This window comes from Lynx canadensis, chromosome C2, assembly GCF_007474595.2.
Source record: "Lynx canadensis isolate LIC74 chromosome C2, mLynCan4.pri.v2, whole genome shotgun sequence".
Lineage (NCBI taxonomy): Eukaryota > Metazoa > Chordata > Mammalia > Carnivora > Felidae > Lynx > Lynx canadensis.
The window spans coordinates 26,609,950-26,626,716 of NC_044311.2; positions in this window are offsets into that span (position 1 = coordinate 26,609,950).

Genomic DNA, 16,767 nt, shown 5'->3' on the forward strand with positions numbered 1-16,767 from the left:
TCTTCTTCATCCTAATTATACTCTAATGGCCTATAAAAGTGAATTGACCACTCATAGAATTGTACCAGAGAAATAAATCAAACAGTGAGAGAATCTGACTCAATGCCTCCAGCTTCTCCATATTTATTAGACTGAATCGGGGTGGGGAGGAGGTCTTCTACTCTGACTTCATAGCTGACTCAAAATCTCAGGGCTTGAAAAGAAAAAAATCTCTCTGGCTGGTTCAACACATTTCCTCAGTAAGTAATTGTACCATGAAACACTTGCCATGATATGGCAGGTGGCATCTGAAAATCAAGTGCATGTCATTTAAGGTTGCACTAATACCAGATTAATGATAACCAAAGTTTCTGGACATTCTATATGCCCTCGGGGCACAAAAGGAAAGATAATGAAATTTACACTGTTCGTGACTCGCCCCGTGACTGGAAAGTTCCCCAGTGACCACAAGATAGTCATGTCCTAACTGGTCTCTCCCTCCCTACCATCCGTGATAAGAACCTAAGGCCACCTAAGTGGCCTAAGAATGAGGACGGACCGGGGGTAAGAACCAATAGCCAATGGTGATACACCCAAAGTCACCTACCTTACCCGGGTTTACTCTACTTTAAAATCCCCAAGATACAGGGGGGGTCTGGGTGGCTCAGTTGGTTGAGCATCTGATTCTTGATTTCGGCTCAGGTCATGATCTCATGGTTGTGGGATCGAGACCCACATCAGGCTCCATGCTTGAGATTCTCTCTCTTCCCCTCCCTCTGTGTCCCTCCCCCGCTCACACTGGCTCTCCCTCTCCTCTCTCTCTAGTAAGTAAACTTAGATTAGATAGATAGATAGATAGATAGATTCCCCAAGATGCAATTAGAGATAGTCCTAGAATTCCTTCTATTTCCTGACTGTTTGCTCTAAGCCTATTTATTGCGTCCTTATTCTTAGAGCTCCTTTTTAAAAGATAAAAACATGGCAAACCTTGAAAAGTGCAGACTCCAAACTCCTATAATATGGACATCTTCTGCATGCTCCTCTTCCTATTCTGGGTCTACTGATGAGCACAGAAGTTCTTCACTTGTCTGCAAGAGAGAAAAGCTATGCTACCTTCAATAAGATGAGCATCGGGGTACCTGGGTGGCTCAGTCGGTTAAGCGTCCAACTTCAGCTCAGGTCATGATCTCACGGTTCATGAGTTCGAGCCCCGCGTCGGGAGCTGTCTGTGCTGACAGCTCAGAGCCTGGAGCCTGCTTCGGATTCTGTGTCTCCCTCTCGCTCTGGCCCTTCCCCTCTCGAGCTCTGTCTCTCTCTCTCTCTCTCTCTCTCTCTCTCAAAAACAAATAAACATTAATTTTTTTTTTTTTAAATAAGATGAGCATCCCCTCAGTATCAGTCCCTGGTGAAGTCACAACCCTAACTCTTCTTTCTCCGCCATATTTCTTAGAAGAATCTGCTTTCCTGCAACACATTCGTTTCTCATTCACTCTATGGGCTCCAAGTTCTGACTCCAACCCCTCCCCCCACTGCAATAACAGTAGCCATAGGGCTGCGTGCACGGCCAAATCCAAAAGATTCACCCCAAGCTTCTCCTTCCTGACCTCTCTGTGACACTTGGCACCATCTAGGAATCTCTTTCTATATAACTACCCTCCCCTGGCTTTGAAAGAGGGCTCATCTCTGGTTCCCTCTTGCCTCACTGGCCATTCTTGCACAACCTGTCATCATGTCCTGGAGTGTCCTAAGGTCTTAACATCTTTAGGATCACCTGGATCTGACCCTTTAGTAACATTTCCACTGCCCTGAACAATCTTTTCTCCTGCCCATCCCTTCAATGTCAGCTATTTCCTAGGACTCTGCTTCAATCCCTTAGGGTCTGTTATCCTTTTAAGCAGGAATCATACCATATCACTCTTCTGCTCAAAACACTCCATTGCTCCCCATGGACTGACCCCTTCCCATGACCTCTCTAACCTCATGTTGTTTTACTCCTCCCTTTTCTCATCAAGTTTTAACAACACTGGTCTCTTCCCTTTGCTCAAATGCACCAGCCATGCTCCTGCCTCAGGGTCTTTGTACTGACTGTTCCTAGCACATGGAGGACTCTTCCTTCCTATCTCTCAGGACATACTTCTCATCTTCACTCAAGATTTTGCTCAAATCCAGAGGGACCAAGATGGTGGAACAGCATGGAAGTTTTTTGCTTTTCTTTTAATTTTTTTTTTAACATTTATTCATTTTTGAGAGACAGAGACAGAGCATGAGCAGGGGAGGGGCAGAGAGGGAGGAAGACAGAGAATCCAAAGCAGGCTCCAGGCTCTGAGCTGTCAGCACACAGCCCAACATGAGGCTTGAACTCAGGAACTGTGAGATCATGACCTGAGCTGAAGTCGAAAGCTTAACTGACTGAGCCACCCAGGTGCCCCTGAAAGGTTTTTTTTTGCATCCCTCTCCCTGAAATGAAGCCAGATCAATACTAAACCATCTTGCACACCTAGAAAACTGATTTGAGTATTAACACAACAATCTGCACAACCTGAACGGCAGAACGTGGCAGGTACATGGCATAAAGAGATGAACTGGGAGAGAGAAGCTGCAGAGGGCAAGGAGCCTGGTGGTGCTCTTGTGGGAAGGGCGAATCCCCAGGAGCAGAGAGGGAGGTCCAAGAGGCCCTCGGGCCACACGGGGAGAGATGGTTCCCTTGCTGGGAGGACATTTGGTAGAGGCAATGCAGACTCCCCACAGGCAAGGTCCCAGCAGACCCTGGAGAATGGCCACATTCACTGGTGTTGGAGCAAGGATGTTAAGGGTGAAGCCTGGTGTCAGATGTGTGTTGTGATTTGCCATAATCCCTGAAATGCTGCTGCTACATGATCTTGTGGACTTTTTCTGGGGTGGACTGGAGCCCAGCCACAGTCTCAGCATTAGCAGCAGCACAGTCTCGCAAGTATTCCTGGGCATGGGCCGGCACCTGGCCATTTCTCAGCGAGACCCTCCCCCAGAGGGTCAGAGTGGGTCAAAGCCACAGTCCCTCAGAAGTGAGGGGCTGGGAAACACAACCCCATCTGCGATAAAACTCAGGAGGGAGGCAGCACCTGGCAGCCTGACAGTTTGGTCACCGACAGTGTAGAAGCAGGGAGTGGACAGAAGCAGGAGACAAAGGAGGGGAGCTTGATCACTGGTCAGGGAGAGCACAGAGTTCTGATGCTAGAGATTGGGTATCTGGATAACGCCATTTTCACCCCTCCCGGGCATGCGCATACATACCTACACGCACCACAACAATCCACCCCAGTAAGCTAAGCAGCACCATCTAGTGGAGAACAGAGCCATTACACTAAGCCCTGCCCACTGGGCCAACCTCGCTCTTCAGGAACACCACAAGTCTCTCCCTCTGCTTAGTTTATGGGCTATAAAGTGCTTCATAGTTTGACTTCTGGAGGAAACTGGATGTAATTTCAATCGCATTTCATTCTGGTTGCTGGTCCAAATACTCATTTTTTTTTCTTTTCCTTATTCTTGAATACAGAAAGAGGAAAAATTTTATTTTCTATTTTTATTAAAAATATTTTTCTTTAATTTTTTCTACTCTATTTTTTACTTTTTTGCAAACTTTTAGTTTCTATTATACCTCTATCACTTCACAAAAGTCCTAAGTATGAATGGACAAGGCTCCCAAAGTCCCAACACTGTCATGGCAAACCAGCTCATATGTATGGCTTAGGTTAATTGTTGCCTTTGTCTTCTGATGTAATTAACGTCCAGTTTTGATGAGGGTGTCATGGGCTCCAAAAGCCCATTCAAGTACATATGGCACCCACACTTCCACTGAAGTGGAATCTGAAGTTACAGATGCTCCTTAAGAAGCTCCAGAAATCTAGCAAAGAACACTGGCTACTTCTTTATCATTGATCATATGATGACTATCATTTCTCTGGAAATCAAGGATTGCATAATGGGTAAAACTAAGTCCAGTCTAGGCAACCACCTGCATTTATAAGATTCAAAGACCTTTCTTCTTTCTTTGCCTTGTTGCTGTAGTCAAGGTGAAAGAAAACTTAATTCTTTGGGTGATGGTCAAAGTTTGATCCAGTCATGAAAATTAGTTTGGACATCAAAAGATCCAGGACAGAAGACAGAGTGATTTCAGATGTCCCCAAACAAGATGTCGGGGGGACTTGGCTTGTTGTTAAGGCAGTGCTATCAAGCCTTTCCTTTGAACTGATGTGATCATTGATCCTGGTTGGGCCATGAATCACAGGCATGTGACTCCCAGCTGCCTTTTCTTTCAGACTGGTATTCTCTATAGGGCTAAAATAGAATGGGCATTTTTTTGTACATGGGGTACACTTTCAAAACTAGCTTGGGATGGGCTGGCAATTGGCTAAAAACCCTGCCACCAAGAATTACATCTGCCATTTTCAATAATGACCCAGAATAAGAAAAATATACTTGTGTTTTGAAGCATATTGTTAAAATAATAACACTATATGAGAATATGAAAATTTGAATTGCTTACTTTTACTCATTTTAGGTAAAATAAGTAATAATTTGAGATGTTCCAATGTTTGCTCTTTCTGCTGTTGTTCGAATGCTCTCCCAGCTTCCCTTGCACTGAAGCCAAAGGACTCTTGGAAGAGTCCTGGTTTTGAAGTCACCTGTCCTGGTGCTGCTCTGCCATGTCTGTGAACCAGAATATGAAGTCTCCTGACCCAGGGCACTGAATAAGGCACATGAGAAAGTGCTTGGCTGTTTACATTCCACTGGGGAAGAAATTGAGGTTAATGGCCTGGCCAAAGTTGCAATTGGTGGTGGTCTGAGACTTGAAGTTTTGCCTCAGATTCCAGAAGAATTCTCATCCCGTGGGAACAATCTCTCTTTTGAACTTGTCACATCTGCCAGGCTGACAGTCCATGCTATAAAAGACAACTCCAGAACCCGGCTGCTTGCATTCGGGTGCCAGTTCTACGACTTACAAGATTACCATTCTTTAAATTTAAAAATTTTCTTTACTTAGGATGACCATAAACAGAAGATTTTAAACAATAATACTCTTGGTTCCACAGAAGGAGGGTAGTGCTCCCTCTCTCTTCTCAGCCTTTGCAGGCGCTGACCCACTAGTCTGGGACCCTCTTTGCCCTGCTTTTATGCTTAGCTCCCTCTTCAGTTTTCAGTTTGGACTTAATTTCCTCAGAGAAGCTTCTTTTGGCCTTCCAAGGTTGAGTGTAGATCCCCTTTTCTGTATTCCCAATTCCTGTTTCCACGTCTGCCCCCCACTGAGACCACCAGCTAAACACCAGACTTGGTTTTGTATCCCAAGCACCTACTAGCACAAACGAGGTGCTCAAATATTTGATGAACGAATAAATGGATAAAGGAATGCACAGTGAGCAACAAAAAGTCAGCAGACGAAAAGAGTCAAGGATATTCTCGAGACCCCAAATTCTGAGCACCCCGACGGCGCTCGACCCCCAACCTTGGGGCCGCGCAGCGGATGGACTCCACTCCCAGGCAAGAGGAAGTTCCCATCGTCCAAAGACTCTGGGGCTTCCTCGCTAGCCCCTGCCTTCTTCAGGAAGACCCTAGAACACAGACAAAGCCGCCAAGCGACAGTTCCCACAGTAGGAGCAGAAATGCAGTCTCCCTGCCCTCCGATCTCGCGCACTATCCTTCCGCGGGGCGCAGAGAAGGCGCGCACGGTGAACGCCCCAATCTCCCCGCCCTCAGTACCCTCCCCGGGTCTAGAGTTGAGGGTCGAGGTTCCCTGCAGGGGAGAAGTTGGTGGGGCAATTACAGTCTCCCTAACCCCCAACTCCCGCTTCCGTCACCCGCCCCCCTCCCAGGGGACGTGCGCTGGGCCCGGGGCCGCCGGGGCGGGGAAGGGTCGGGCCGGGGCGGGGAGAAACGTTTATATAGCGGCAAGGAGGGATGTGGGAGCTGCCGCCCGCCTGCGGGACACCGGGAGGCGAGAGGCTGCCCGCGTCGTCGCCGGTTCCTTCTCGAGTTCCCGAGGCCCCCGCCGTCCCCCCGCGGTCGGCGGCACTCGGCGCGGCGCTCCCGGCGGTGCGCTCGGTGCGCTCAGTGCGCGCGCGCGCGCGCGCGCGGAGGAAACCCACGCAGCGCTTGGCAAGTGCAGGGCTGAGTGCCCCGAGGTAAGTCCTGAAGCCGTTTGCAAGTGGTTAGTAGTGGCAGGGGAGGGACCGGCCAGATGGAGAGGGAGCTGCGTGAAGATTGTGGTGAAAAGGAAAGAAGTGAATTTCAGAAACTCAGAATCGCCTCCTTGCGTTTTTCACATCCTCAGAGCAGTTAGCCCTTCTCACCCCATCTTCTAGTTTCCTGCATCCCTCTGTAGGCAAACATACAGCCTACTCTGCTGTCACTCTCTGCTCAGGGCCCCTTGTCCCCCACTGCACACGCATGCGCCTTGAAGCCCGAAAGGTGCCTTGGGGACCCTACACTGTCCCCAAACCCAGCACAGGGGCCGGTGTGTGGCAGGCACCCAGGACTATGGGGAGAGATGAATGAGGTTAACCAGCCTGGGTCGGGCAAAAGTCCCTCCCAAGTCTGTGCAGACCCAGTCTGTACTTTTGCTTCTGTATACCTCATCCAAATTTATTAAAGATGGTTGTGTTTTTTATTGTTGTCTCAGGGGAGGGGAGAAAGAAAAAAAAAATGCACCCATTTGTGAATGCTTAGTAACATCTGCAGTGAGTGGAACCCCAACTACCTGGCTCAATATCAAATGTTCAAATAATTTTGTTGAGGGGAGGAGGCAAGCTGCAAGAGGGAAAAACATTGGAACCAGAAAGTGATTTCTTCTTGATTTCTTCTGTTTCCTTTAGTGGCAAAAATCTCTCATTTCTCCTTTTAGGCATCTACTCTATGGAGATATTTAAAGATGATCTTTGCCAGTGGGGGAAAAAGTTTTGGTAGGGGCGAGGGGTGGTGATGTTGATAAGGAATATCGGAGATGTTGGCAGAAATCATTAAGATTTGAGATACAAGAATATTAGAAGTCGTTTTAAGAATTTCTATAGTTACAGAATCAGCAGTCATGTTGCTTTTTAAAGGAAGGATCTATTAATGAGCAGTATTTTTAATACGAAAATTTCAAGGATGCCATTTTGAAGTTACAATGTAAACTTACTGTTCAACGTCCCCATAGGTGAGATCACTTAACATAAAAATCCTAAAGAGTCTGCATAAAGTGATTTAAAACACTTTGTAAAAACTTGTAAAGTTTAAAGCCTTAAATTTTTTTCCTCATAAAAGTTGTCAGTTTCCTTCCTCCTCCCTCATTTTATTCCAAAATATTAGAAGTGCCCAAGAAAACCTGAAAAGAAGGCTTTTCTGGCACTCGGAAGTCCATGTGATTTCAGATCTTGTGCGGTGTGAAATCAAACTTTATGATTTACATAAAAGACTTTATGTGAAACACCCACTGAAGGATCTTCAGCTTTTTTTTTAAGTAGCAAAAGCCTTTTAATTTTACTAAATGTTCTTGTGATTCTTTTAAAAGGCCATCGTTAAATATAATATACTTGCAATTTCCATTTTTCCTCTTCCCTTCAGATAGTTGGAATTTCAGAAGAGTTTGAATCATTGGATGTTTGTAAAGAAAAGATTTATTTATTTATTTATTTGCATAGACAGTGTTAAGAACAGCTAATCAAGTCACCAAATGAAGGTTACATTATAAGAATCATGAATAAAAGTTGGTGTGTTATTTATTCATCTATGTACGTACTATTGTATGCAGTCTGATGTCTGAAACAGTCTTAAAAATGGCTGAAAAAAAATTCCCTGTCAGTAAATATCCCCATTGCTAGAATTTCAGAAAAATATGTGATTGCTACCTGTACCCTCTGTAAATAAATAAAAGTGGTCCAGACCAATGGGGATGTTTTTGTGACCAAAGAATGGTCACCTCTACAGTCCCAAGAAGTAAGTATGAAGATTCGGTTTTCTATACTACTTTTATGGCTATCATGAATATAAGACTTTTCCCGGGTGATCAGATGTTGGCCAATATCTTTTTTTCCTCTCTTCCTGACCTTTTTGCTGTTGTCCTTGTTATTTAAAGTAGGAAGTGGTTTAGCTTTGCTCTGAAACAGGTCTAGATTCAAGTTTCAGATCAGTCGGGACATTCATTTAACCTCTCTGAGGCTTCTCACACCTGTCACATGGAACAGTGATACCTCCCTACCTCACAGGGATGTGTGGGAAAAAGAAGATCCTTAGACAATGCCAGATGTAAGTGCTCAGTAAATGAAAGTGGCAGTGATGATGATGGTAACGCTTACAGATCAAAGCAAATAGAAGTGTTCCAAATAATTCAGTTAATGTTGAGCCCAATTTTACTCCATGTTTTGACCTCACTGAAATACCTTGTTTCCATGGAGTATAACACATGATTAATGGAAACGTGTTACTCGCCAAACATTGCAATCTCGCTTTCCCCCTGGAAGTGTTCCAATCTGTAGAGATCACTTAAGGAAAGACCTGTCACTTAGGTCCTGGTGCTGCTGTCCTGGAAGAGATGTTTGAGAGTTGTTCCTACCCTGATTTCACTGTGTATGTCTTCGTATCTTATGCTTTACAATTTCAGGAAACTTTTTCTAGAGAAGTCAAATTGTTCCTGCAAGTGGAAGGCTGTGAGAAGTGCACTCAGTGTTTCAGTTTCTTTGGATCGTGATTTTGTGATAACAAAAATACCTTTCTGCTTTCGGCAATTTCTGCTTTTCAGAATTTTAAGATAAAGACCCCACTTCAACCTGAAGTTCTTTAAGGGAGTGGAGAGTTAAAAGGCACAGAGGATAGGGGCTCCTGGGTGGCTCAGACGGTTAAGCATCGACTTTGGCCTAAGTCATGATCTTGCTGTTCCCGAGTTTGAACCCCACATCGGGCTCTGTGCTGACAGCTCAGAGCCTGGAGCCTCTTTCAGATTCTGTGTCTCCCTCTCTCTATCTGCCCCTCCCACACTCACACTCTGTCTCTCTCTCTCTCTCTCTCTCTCTCAAAAATAAACATTTTTTAAAATTTATATATATTAAAAAGGCACATTTTTTCTTTTTTTTTCTTTTTTCTTTCTTTTTTTTTTTCTTCTTCACAAAACAGCAATTAACTGAAGGCCAGACTCTTTAATGAAGGAATAGAGAGACTTGGTCTCACATCCTGTCTTGATTCTTCTCCCTCCTTCCAAACTTGCCTTTTCTTGGGGTGACCTCAAGGCCCTGGCAGAGGAATTTGGAAGGGAACCAGTAAAAATGGACATTGTTTGGCTAACATAAACCATGTGCACAAGAAAAGATCTCTTATGTTTCTCAGCATCCCTAACGCTTGCTTCCACAGTACCTGGCATTAGTACATCCTCAATAAATAAGTGATAAATGAATGACCTAAAATTTCAAAAGTCTGGCTGAAGTATGCATCTTGTATAAATCTGGAGCCATTGCCCTTTGAGATCCACTAACATGCAAAACCTCAGGCGAGATTAAGGAGGCAGCATGACCTCTGCTTGTGTCTCGGCTTCTGAGACACAGTTTTGCTAAAGCAAAAAACAACTGACTATAAATCTGACCTTTATGAATTGTCTTCACTGACTGAGATAAACCTAAAAACGAATACTTTTTATGTTTCCAAATAACAAGTTCAAGGAGATTTACTGGTTTAATTTTGCCACGAGTAGAAAGTTTTCTCCCAAATGCTCAAGCAGTGGAGGGGAAGGAAGAAAGATACAGCATGCAGACTAACTGTGTATTATGAATGGAAGCCTCAACATTCTCCTCGAGTCACAAAGACATAATAAATATACATTTAACCATTCTCTAACCATTTACAACTAAGGATTGGGTATTGATTTGACTCTAAAATGTTTTTGCAATGCTCTAAGTACTGTATCCTAGACTTTAGAGAGGAAAGATTTTGCCAGACTTAGTTGGCAAAGATTTTTGTGTTGGCTTGAAAAACCATAAGCTAATCACTTATTGAGTTCTTTAAAAACAAGTTGATTAATGTTTGGCAAGAAATCCTGACTAAAAGTCTCCATTACATGAGTCCAAATACAATAGAACTTTGAAGATCATGAGCGAGTCATAGTCACATTTGACTATTACCATTTGGTGGAAAATAATCCCACAGTGTGTCAAGTGGCCCATGTGCCATCTTTTGGTCCCCCCACCCCACCAGAGCCAGAATGTGTCGTTTTAACTCTATAAGCACATTTACTTTCACACTTCTCTAGGACAGTTAGACTCTATAATACTAAGAAGATGATGTTACACATTGGAACAGATTTCTCTCAGGTCCAGGCTTTTCTCCACTGGCTAGCAGATGACGTCAGAACAGCCCCCCCCCCCATTCCCTCTACTTTCATTGTTTTGGTAAACACTGCAGGATTCTTACATCAAGCACCTGTGAAGACCTGAGGGCTTTCTCTGGCCTTGGGAGGATGCCTGAGTCACATGGAATAGGCCAGAAGGGCCTGGGAGTTAACACCCCTGGGAGCAACCCCTCACCCAATAACACATGTATATTGGTGACTATCCCAGCTTTCTCCTCTCTTGGGGAAGGCAGCCCTTGAGGTATGACCTGTATATTCTTCCAGAGGTTCTGCCCAAGGGATTGAGCTGCAGCTGCCAAGAGTGACAACCTATCTGTCCACTACTAATTCTACATTGGCTTCCTTCCTTTCTCTGTCTCACTCCCCTGCTCCTCTACCAGTGCTTCCAGAGATCACTTGTTAAATAAAGTAATTGCACAAATTCTAATCCAGAATCTGCTTTTGGCGAAAGCAGATTACTACCCTAATCTTGTTAGCTAACTACCCTAAGTTTGTTAGCTATTTCAGTAAATGCAGTGTCTTAGGTATGAAGTATACTATAGATTCCACTAGCCAAAAATTGAATCAAGAATGGAATTCTTGATTTCCACACTAAAGAACAGAATTTTGTCCCTAGCCACGGGTAGTTCACTTGTATCTGGGACAGTTAGTTTGTTGTTCCTGACCCAGTCCTGGATTCCTGTCAACCCTTTGAGAGCTATGTTGTGGGGACATGGAGGGAGATATTAGTAAGGACTCAGGTGACCCCATTATTAGAGAAAAAGTGTATTCTGCTGGTTATGAGAAGCAACTCAAATACATGCTCTGTAAAGATGGAAGTGCCCTCTCTATATTTCCGTTGGGCGTTTCAATCTCTCCCTCAGGTTTGGTCACCATTTGCTTACTGTGTTATAGTTCTCCAGAGAAACCAGATCATTAGTTAGGTACATAGAAATATGTAAGAGGAGATTTATTATAGGAACTGGTTCACACAATTATGGAAGCTGAGAAGTCCTATAATCTGCCATTTGTAAACCAGAGAACCAGGAATGCCTGTAGTGTAACTCAGTCCAAGACTGAAGGCCTGAGAGCCGGGAGTGCCAATGTCTGAGGGCAGGGGTAAATGAATGTTTCAACTTAAGCAAAAAGAGCACATTTGCCCTCCCTCTTTCTTTTTGTTCTATTCAGGTCATCAATGGATTGCATGATGCTCACTTGCTTTGGGGAAGGTGATCTTCTTTACTCATTCTATCGATTCAAATACTAATCTCTTCTGGAAACACCTCACTGGTACACCCAGAAATAATGTTTTCCCATCCCTTAGTTCAGCCAAGTTGACATATAAAATTATCCATACAGTTGCCAGGTACTTCCTAATCCATCCCCCCAAGCCAGATCTCTCTTCAGAACTCCAGACCCAGATATCTCACTGCTCACAGTGCACATGAACGTCTTCCACTCCAAACCCAACAAGTGCCAAATGGTATTTACTATCTTACCCACACACTTTCCCCTCTTCCTACATATGGCACAACCCAATGGCTCCACCAGAACACTCTGGAGTAGCCCTGAAGCCCTTCTCTCAGCCCTCCTCAATAGTCCCATTTCATCAATCTCCAAGTCCTAACAATTTCATTTCCAAAAAATCTCCCGTCAGCTGTGCTCCTAGTTCCCAAACACCATCCTTTCTTTCCCCCAGACAACAACTACCTTCTAGCACACCTACTGCCCCCATATTTCAGCCTTAGTGAGCTTCCTGAAACCTGTACTTTCCTCTGTTTATTCCAGTGCCTTCGGATAAAATCCAAAATCCTTACCATGGTTGAGAATCATCCCACAGTCTAACTTGATCTACTTCTCCTTTCTCATGCCTTTCAATTTCTCTCCTTATCCACAAGTTCTTTAGAAAGACCTTGCTGTCTCCCACCTCCTGCCATTTGCTTTTGGATTCCCCCTACCTAGCACAGTGTTCTCTAGATTCTGAATCTGGCCCACTCCTTTTCTTCCTTGAAGTCTCAGCTAATACGTCTCTCCGTTGAGAAAGCATTACTGGACCATCTCTGGTATGGAGGTACCCTGCCCTGGGTTCCCACAGTACCCTAGGCTTCCAGTCATATTGCTCTTCAACCAAACTGTGATTATTTAATCTTTCATGTTCACTAAGCTATCTTCAGAGCTAGCCACTTAGTAGCTATATCTGTTGTATGAATAGATGAGCTGAGATTAGGTTTCTTACTAGCTGATGATCATGGGCAGGTCACTTAAGCTCTCTGAACTTTACTTTCCTCATCTAAAGTAAAAACCGTATCCAAGCACGGGATGATTAGGGAGACCTGACGAGATTATGGATATTTGGTTTTTGGCACATAGTTGACCCTCAGTAAATAATAGTTCCTTTGAATACCTAGAATTTTATAAGTACTATGCTTCTTGACCCTGTGGTGTTCTGAGACAGTAAAGGCCACATTTCAGGAGGTATGAGTTAAAAGGCCACTTTGCTATACTAAGGGCTTTGAGTGAAACCCAGTGGAAAGAAAGTGTCATTTAGCCAAAAGCATCCTGCTTGTCAGATGTCCTTTCAAACTGTGCATGGAGTGTGTTTTTGGAAATGAAATTGACATAATAATATATAATGGTATCTAATTCCTTCACATAGTTTCTTCCAAACAATCCTTATCCTCAAGCTTCAACATCTGTATTCCCTGGATTAATGCCATTAATCCAGTTTCTAACCAGAGGAGCTTTATCCAAGAGCTTTGCCTTAGAAAACGATTCCCAACTGCAATTCCTTCTTTATCCCCCCCCCTTTTCCATGATTATTTTCATGATCCTATAACACCAGTAAGCGCCTAATTGTTGGGCCCCCCGGGACCTGTCATGAAAATGTTCACAAACCCTGATGCATGCTTGTAGGCAACTTAACTGGGCAGAGGCAAGTACTAAATAAATTAATGGATTTGTACTGGTCAATGATTAAGGCAAAGAACTTTCTAGATTTTACTAGTGGGGAGTGAGTTAAAGACATAATTGTGTTGGAAATTAGAGTAATAGCACCTCAGGGAGCTATCAGCACAATTTAAAGATTTTTACATATTATTTGGTAAGTTACCACTTTGGCACACTTACTTAAGTCTATAGCAAATGCTTTCAAGCTCACCAGCCAGGAGTGCTCTGCCTGTCTTCAACACACAGTTTGTAAACCTGCTTTGTTTCCACATATCCCAACAATTTGGGCACATGTAGTCATTTGTAACTAACAGCCATTATACCAAGAATAATAGGTAAATTGATGTTGATGGTATTGTCCGTTAGAGACCCGCCTCATAAATCCATAAATATGTATCCCTAGATGCAAAATACTTTAGGTAGGTGTCTGTTTTCCCCCTAAAACTTGAGGGTTTTCATTTATCTCTTCCTTTATTTTATATCTCAGTGCCCCATCTATTCTTTCAGTTTCTTCAGGGAGAGAGTTGCAATTAGGCATAGGTGTTCCATTGTCATCTCAATCAGCAGCTGTAGAAGTTACTGACTTGGGTAGTGCATTGGACACTGAAAGAGAGGTTGTGATTTCATACATTGCATACCTGCTAACCTCTTCACTGAGAAAGGAGGCATGTGCCCTGCATTCAGAGCTGTAGCCACGTCACCAGCTTCAGCCAGTAAGCAAGAGGTGACCTGGCCAGAACCAGCCCAAGTAGAAGGAGATGGATGGCTCTGGGTTCACTCGCCGGATCTTTGAATACTCCAAACCGAGGGCGTTATGTCAATTGCCTCAGCACTTATTAAGCACTTTATATATATTATCTCATTTAATCCTTACAACAACTCAGTGAGGAACATACCAGACCCACAGATGAGGGTCTGAGGTTTCAAGGTGCATCAGTTACTAGCTAGTGGAGGATTTGAATTCAGGATGTGGTAACCCAGTCCTTGACACTGCTACCTATTTGGCTGGGTAAGCTAAAAAATGTGTGCTTCAAAAATGTCAAAAAATAAAAAAATAAAAAAAAAATGTGTGCTTCAAAAGCCTAGAAGCTTCCATTGTTGATGCTCAACTTAGATCCCTGCATGGTTAGAATAATAGTTCAGAAGTCATATTTTCACTGGTAAGTAGAAATTTTGACTCTTTTTTTAGGGGAGGGAAGAAAGGGAGAGTGCTGAACTCAGCATGAACATAAAGTCCCAAAGAGATGATGTTTGAGTAGCTACAAAACTCAGTAGCTTTATTCTCTGTCACTGAAATTGACTTTGGTTAATATTTTCAAAAGTCCATTCTCATTTTGCTGTTTGACTTTCATAGAATCCTAGAATTTCAGAGCAAAAATGGGTCTTTAAATCATTTCAACTATTTTTTTTTTTTTGTAAACAAAGTGATTGCTTCCTCCCCCACCCTTCCCCACAATTAAAACTCTTTGATGATTTCCCACTGATCTTGGGATAAAGACAGAAATCATAGACAGATCCTGCAAAGCCATGCATTGGCCAGTTCTTTTCCAGCCTTACCAGGTACCATGCTTTGCTCTGTGTTCTATTCATACTGGACTTCCTTTGATCCTTGACCGCTCCGTTCTCCTTCCTACCACAGGACTTTTACACAAATTTTCCTCCCTTCTGGAGCACCACACCCTGAGTTAATTCTCACTATTCCTCTAGATACTAGCTTAAACAGCAGTCCTTTAAGGAAGCCTTTCCTGAGTTATCAATTTCCCCTATTATATCTCATCACAGTATATAATAATCCAAAAATACATTAAGTACCTTTTCATGTATAAGCTTTATTTTAGGTGATGGAAAACAAGATGGACAAAGTCCCTCCTCTAGGGAGGATATAAACAATAAAGAAGTCCACAAAGAACGTCCAGGTGGTGTTAAATGCCAGGGAAACAACAACAACAACAAAACAAAAAGCAACAGTTATTTAGGGGGTCAGTTACTGGCTCTGACGAAATGGGAGGTTGTCCTGGATGGGGTGGTCAGGAGGCCTCTCTGAGGAGGTGACATTTGGGCAGAGACCTGAGTGAACACAGGAATGAAACGAGGCTGCCTTAGGGGAAAGGAAAGGATGTTTCCAAGCAGACACAACTTGGGAATATTCAAGAAGAGCAAGGAGGCCAGTGTGGCTGGAGTGAAGGGCACGAGAGGCAGAGTGAAGAGGATGATATTGGAGCTTGTGGGGCATGGCCAGTGTCATGGAGAGCCTGTGAGCCATATGTGTGGCATGGGAGTCTAGTCTAAGCCTGATGGAAAGTCGTGGGAGATTTTGAGCAGGCAGATACTGACCTCATGTGTGGCCTTCAAAGATCACTCTGACTCCTGTGTGAAGAATGTATGAAGAAGGGCAAGGGTCAAAGCATGGAGATCTGTTAGTATAGTAATCCAGGCAACAGGAAGCAATGGAGGCATGGGTGTGGTGGGAGGTGGTGAGAAGTGGTTAGATCTGGAATCTATTTCGAAGGTACTGTTGACCAGACTAACTGAGGGTCCAGCTATGGAGTCTCAGAGAAATCTCTTCTTTACAACGTGTAACATAGTTGTAATTTTACACTTGACGTAACTCTTTCGAAAACAACTCTCTCCATGGACTGGAAGATCCGTGAAGACGAAGACCATGTCTGGTTTTACTTTTTTTTTTTGCCTACATACTACCTAACACTGTGCCTATAAATAAGTGAATGGATAAATATACTAAAATCACCTTACTTTACAGGTGAGCAAAATGAGTCTCTGAGAGGTTAAGTTTAAAGGACTGGCCTAAGGGGGTACCTGGGTGGCCCAGTCAGTTGAGCATCTGACTTTGGCTCAGGTCATGATCTCACAGGTCTGTGAGTTCGAGCCCTGCGTTGGGCTCTGTGCTGACAGCTCGGAGCCTGGAGCCGGCTTCGGATTCTGTGTCTCCTTCTCTCTCTGCCCCTCCCCCACTCATGCTCTGTCTCTCTCTCTCTCTCTCTCTCTCTGTCAAAAATAAACAATAAAAATATTTTTTTTAAATACTAAAGGACTGGCCTAAGGTTTCTCAGCTCAGACTAGAATCTCTGTCTCCACACTCCTCATTCAGGCTGTTTTCCCTCTTTCACTAGAGCCCCTCCCAAACACCGTGCTCTTTCATTTGGGGAGGGAGGGATTCCCAAAATGTACTACAAATCTCCGCAACGGCTGACTTGTCTGTTGAGGCAGGCATTGTTCTAATCACTTTTGAGACTCTTTGGAGGCAACGTGAGTTTGTGACATTTCTTCTTTCCTCCTCTGAGCTTGTTTTCTTCTCCAGGAAAACCATTGATCTTATCCCACTCTTAGTGTTATACGTAGCACCCAAAGTTGGTCATCCTAAGCCATCTGACCTGTGTCCTGTTTTGAAAGACACTAAAGCTTAGACAAGAGCAGCTGGTGTGCATAATCTCCACATAAAAAGTTAGCCATTCAAAAATGTTCACTCCCCAAGGGCATTTTGAAAAAATAAATCAGTT